Genomic DNA, 6000 nt, shown 5'->3' on the forward strand with positions numbered 1-6000 from the left:
AAATATTTTTATAGTGAGAAGCAACCAGCTGAATTAATTCTGAGAGGATGAAGGTAAAGGTAAAAGCAGTATAGGTACATTTTGCAAGCCATTCTTTTAAGACTTTATCAAAAAGACAGAAAACATTTTGCGAGGAAAAAGTTACATTATATTGGAAATTATTCCTTTTATTTCCATGCAGCTGTAGCAGCGTGTTTTTTTTTTTTTACGATGTCATTATGAGAGCTGCTGTGGTGTTTATCAGTGTGGCCAAATGTGACTCCCCTCCTGATGAGGTTTAGTGATGGAGCGAGCCATAGTTCATCTTCAGTAGCACATTTACACTCCTGCTCTACCCAGATAAAACCTGGATGCCCGGGAAGCATGTTAATGCTTGTTGTAAAGGTTGCTTAGTATTCTAGCTAAAGTTTGAGTGTAAGGCTGCCAGATTCAAGACCTATGTGGCCTTGAATAACATTACCTCAGTTAACCTCGGAGCTCAAACAAAGACTATTTGTGGTGTGTTTGGTTGTCTCTGTGTGTCTATTAAAGTTGGGCAATGGTTTGTATTTTCATACAGCCCTAACCGAGAGATCCTCTGGAGATAAGTGGGTGATAGGGGGAAGCAGAGGCCCAACTTTGAGTCACCGCTCATTTGACATGTTTTTTCATTTTATGAGAACAATATGTAACCGATAACACTATTAAACCAAAGTACGAGTGGCAATCAATAATTTAGGGACTTTTCCTGTTGCCTACAACACAAAGACGCACCCGGAGCAGGTGGAAGATATAACCTTGGTGAGCAAATATTAAAACTTACATCCTTTGATCAACATCAGTTAAATCATTAATCACTAGTTATTCATCTGCCAAACAATTAATCATCAGCTTAAATTTCATGATGGTGCCAGCCCTAATGCCGTCATAAGAACCTAATTGGTCCCATGACATAAACAGACTTAAACCTTCTTGTATGAAGAGCTGTCACAATCATGAAATTTAAAGTCGATGATTAATGGTCATCCAAATAATTGCGATTTCATTTTCTTTTTCTGCTCATTTTCTGCCACTATTATAGAATTAGGCTAAAATAGGTTCAAAAGAACCTTATGAAGAAGAAAAATAAAATAAAATAAATATATATAAAATCATATTACTGTTTGCATTTTAGGCTTTGTAAATAAATTGCACCCGGCAGATATGACATGAATAACTTACAAAGCCTATCACTGAAGTACACAAAGACAAATATTGACAACGATTGGCGCCAACAACCAAAACAAACAATGGGGCAATAATTGTTAACTCGTGTTCCATGAAACCACAGAAGAAGAGATGATGTAATTAGAAGAGCACCCGTCAAACATCAAACTGTCCAAGACGACATGGAAACAGTGACGCAAACATGACATTGGTGTTAGTTTCATCCAGGTGTTTCTCCAACGTAACAACTGTATGCACACAACGCACACATACCAGTCGTGTGTTGGTCTTCGAGGTCTGCGAGCGTGCTGACACACACACACACACACACACACACACACACACACACACACACACACACACACTGTATGTCATGTAACAGCCCTGCAGAGCGCCTCCCTGCTGCGAGCTGTCCTCTCGCTCCAGGAGCCTTCACTCACTCCCTCCAGCTGCGAGCGTACACAACAAACACTGATGCGCACACACGATGACAGACAATATGATAAGAGCACCTGACAGCATAATACGGTCCAATGTAATAATCCGACATTAAATACGGAATTGGAAACGTGATAAGAAATCAATACACTGGTAAAAATGAGTTTTCTCTGATGGGTATGCGTAGAAAATAAATTATCTTACCGAGTTAGTGGTGCGGGGCTTAGATGGGATTTTCATAAACATAATTCTATCAAGTCAGTCAAACTCAAATTTTAAGATAACAATAATTCAATTAGGTGCATCTGTTAATTGTTTATTCCATAAAACATCAGAATAATTGTGTAAAGCTCTGGTTCCAAGTTTCCTGAGCGAAACTAGAATGTTTTTTTAGTGCTCATTTTGTTCATCCTACAGTTAAAAACACGACTATATTGAGTTAGTAACGATCAAAGCTGCAGTTAGCAACCAGCGGGAGCTTTTGCTTAAAAAAACAAAAAACGAAAAACAAATTACCTAAAATATTAAACCCGCTATCAAAACAATAGCCGATTCGGCATAATTATTAATCATGACACGATTCCACTGAAAGCCCTGATTGCTGCTGAGCTCTACTTTTAACAGATAACCGCAAACACATGCAACGCCTGCACACATGACTGCACACACAGCATGTAAGGAAACAACGCAGACACATGCAGTCACACTCTAGTGAGTCTCACATGTATGGCACAGCACCGTGATGATCTCCGTCACTCAGTCCATCACATGGGAAGCCCTTATTGTTGGGAAGTCTCGTCGTAACAGGCTTCCGCTGTTTACACAAACACGGAGTCCTGACTGCACGGCTCGCCAACTCTCCCGCTGCTGTGCATCATGTTTAAATATACATACGCCGCATGCATCAGCACAGCGGGTGGCAGCTGCAGGTTCATTACAGCTATAGTGGGGTTTGAAAACGTTGACTTGGATTTGTTCATGCGTGCATCACTCTGTTGCGACTGTACGGTGAAACAGCAAGTTTGTCATTAGCCGTCAATAAAAAGTGCTGGATTTATTAGAAAAAAACCGAAAAAAAACCCCCTCCGAAATAACTTTTTTCATTATTCTGATGTGCAGCATAACAAACAGCTCTTTTTCAAATGCGTATCTCTTTTCTTCTCTCTCTGCGGAAGCAGCTGTCCTCAACACCAAGATGACCCTGTTTACCATAAACTCTGCAATTTACCGCAGGAAATGGAACAAATGGCAGAAACTTTAATTACCTGTTAAAATATCCTTGTTTTAATAAATAAAATAAAGTGGGTATTTGTTTGTGAAAAGGTGTAAACAAGACTAAAGCCATGCAAGCAGGTCACTGAGGATGTATTTACACACAGCGACAGCGCTTTGAGCTCTAGGCTTAGTGCGTTAGAGTGCTAGTGGTGACTAATTAGCAACGAACACAAGCCAATGCCAGTAGTTTTGCAGTTTTTGGTGATAAACCAAAGTGTTAGAGCCATCGACTGTATATAAAAGTGGATGCAGCCTCCTGTGTCTTAAAAACGAGGCGTAGTGCCGAATATCTTCACAGACTCATTCATCTTAGTCCATCCAACAGTTGTTGAGAGACATTTCAGTCTGAATTGGTGGACCAAACAATGGTCTCACTGCTAACTGTCACGAACATGACCACGGTGAGATGAAGAATGCCCAGTTTTATGTTAAAACTACAGTATTATATTGTAGCTATTCTGCAGCATAGAGATCCTTTTAAAATGATGTGCGTGTTGGTTAGAACAGTACACGCTTACAGTGTGTGTGTGTGTGTGTGTGTGTGTGTGTGTGTGTGTGTGTGTGTGTGTGTGTGTGTGGCTGTCATAGGCAGCAGTAGGCTGTCCTCATGCTTACTTTAGCATGGAGGAGCAGGACATGCATGGATGGAGCTGAGAGAGACCAGAGAGAGATTTCACACTGAGACGAACTCTGTGTGTTAGTGTGTGAGTGTGTGTGTGTGTGTGTGTGTGTGTGTGTGTGTGTGTGCAAAGGAGGGAGAGAAGAATAGAGTGTGAAAGTATAGTTCAGTGAGAGTACCATACTTGCTGTTTAGCAGGAAAGAAAAGCGAAAAAGGAAAAAAAACAAAAAACATTTGTGCGTATGTTGTGAGGACTAAAAAAACTTTCTTACTTTCCTTTTTTGGGATATTCATGTTTTCAAAGGGCTTTACAAAGTTTCCTGCTGTGCCGCCTTTTCAGAAATAAAATATAAGGTGAAGTGGAAGAATAAAAGACGCAGAGACGGTATGGAAACGGACAGCATGCATGCTGATCAGGAAGATGAGAGGGGGAAATGTTGAATATCCGTGCCCATGCTGAAATATTGTCTGGGTAAGGGGAGCACAAAACAATTTGAAACTAAAGCGGGAGTTGTACTGGGCTACAAATTAGTTTCGAGTGAGTAATTTGCTTGAAAGAACTTAATATTCATAATTCTACATGCCAATGTATTTGCAGCTGGACATGTCAGTGAAACTACTTTACTTTTCACTTGTTTTGTGGTTAAAAATAAAGGCCGTTTTCATACAGAGAGCACAGCTGGTACATTTGAAATGTTATTGGCCATTTTGCAGGTTTGACTATGTACTGAAAACTTTAACGACTTTTGACGAATCTTTGTATTGGACTTTCTTGTCCTGAGATTACGCAAGATTTTGCTGGGTATGGTTTCCTCGTCATGTGACCTTACCTGCCTCCATTTATAAGGTGACTGCTCATTGGTCCATATAGATCTTGTGATTACTGGCCAACAGGTATAAGAAAGTCTAAAAGCAACCATATTGTATTTGCCCTAATGAAGACCTTAAAGGCACGTTTTTAATCATGATTGAATAGTCATGAGATAATAAAGCCTTTTAAATAAAATTACGTCTCGAGTGTCTCCGATTTCTATAACTCACAGCTGGTAAATGGTCTGCACTTATATAGCACCTTTTTTTTTTTTTTTCTTACCAGGGATTGAACCGCCAATCCTATAATTAGTGGACAACCTGCTCTACCTCTACTACTCCATCAGAGCTGCAGCCGCCCCCTAGATTGGTTCAGCTATGATACCACTGCTAGATTTCTTTCAAGAAATCAGCTTCTACCATATGCTGTATGCTTCTTTACTTCAGCTGTATCTGCGCACCAAAAACAAAGCTAACATCCCTCCTGTCTCAGTGCCTTCGCGTCCAACTTCTATTGCGTGTCTGTCCTCGAAGAGATATCCTTCTTTACCTCCATTTTTTCCAGTTAGAGGGTTTCTTTTGGGGGTGGGGTGGGGGGGGGGGGGATTCTTTCTTTATCCAATTTGAGTGCGTGAGGACAGTGGGTGTCAAACGCTGCACAGACTGCAAAGCCCCTTGAGGCTTAAAAGACGTGTGGTACAAGTGTGAAGGTTGGTTGAGTATTGTGTGAATTTATGAAACTATTTTTTTTTTTTTTTTTTTTTTTTTTTTTTTAAGAAAGAGGATTTTTAGAAGAGTGCAGGTACATCTTCCAGATATGTCGCTCCCTTCTTTCCAATTTAATTTATGGCTGTTGCTGAAACTACAGAGACCATTAACGCCAGGGGATCTTTGAGGGATCTCCCAGAGGGAACGCTTCTTCACGCAGCTTTCTAAATTGTAATTTCTTTCTTTCTTTTTTTGTTTTGTTATGACAGGAGCACCATCTTATCCTCTTGATCTCCCAGGGACCATTTTCCCCCCCTATTTTTTTCTTAATCTGATTTTGTTCTTTTATATGTTCGACAGCTTGCAAAAAGGAGGGGGAAAAACTCGTCTTTGGGTTTTCAAGGACGCCTAGAGGCTCTGCGTGAATGTGTGGAAACTTTCCCCCTGCAGGTTGTAATCTCCTCACAAATCCAACTATCAGCAGTGGAAACCTTTTTAAACATGTTTTTTTGTCAGATCTGTGCTATTTTTTATATATATATATTTTTTTTCCTCTTTTGTCTTTATATTCTGCTGTTGCCTTTTTCTCCATCTCTGCAATAATCCCCCCCTCCCTCCACCCCCCCCCCCCCCCCCCCCCCCCCCAAAAAAAAAAATCCTCCTTCCCTCCCTTGTTTAGAGGGTGCAACAGCACCGAGGGATTCGTCTTTTTGAAGTGTGTGATTAATTTTCCCTCTTTCTAGGTGCACTGAGCTGCAGCGTGTGTGTGTGTGTGTGTGTGTGTGTGTGTGTGTGTGTGTGTGAGTGTGAGTGTGTAGCCACCGTGTCCCATTTCTTACCTGAGCTCATTAGTGCAACGTGAGAACGTTTTTTTTTTTTTTCCTCCCCTACTGTCTTTTCCTCTCTCTCACCACCTTTTTCCTCTGTCCTTTCACACTTCCTCTCTCTCATCCTCACGTTTCCC

General features: G+C 40.8%; 1 protein-coding gene across 1 annotated transcript in view; it reads right to left on the bottom strand.

The window, feature by feature from the left end:
- Nucleotides 1-6000, bottom strand: part of jade2 (jade family PHD finger 2) — a 171852-nt gene that overhangs the window by 23411 nt on the left and 142441 nt on the right.

Source organism: Embiotoca jacksoni, unplaced genomic scaffold (assembly GCF_022577435.1).
Source record: "Embiotoca jacksoni isolate LCO1_2020_lvr unplaced genomic scaffold, fEmbJac1.0.p SCAF_62, whole genome shotgun sequence".
In the NCBI taxonomy this organism is placed as follows: Eukaryota; Metazoa; Chordata; class Actinopteri; family Embiotocidae; genus Embiotoca; species Embiotoca jacksoni.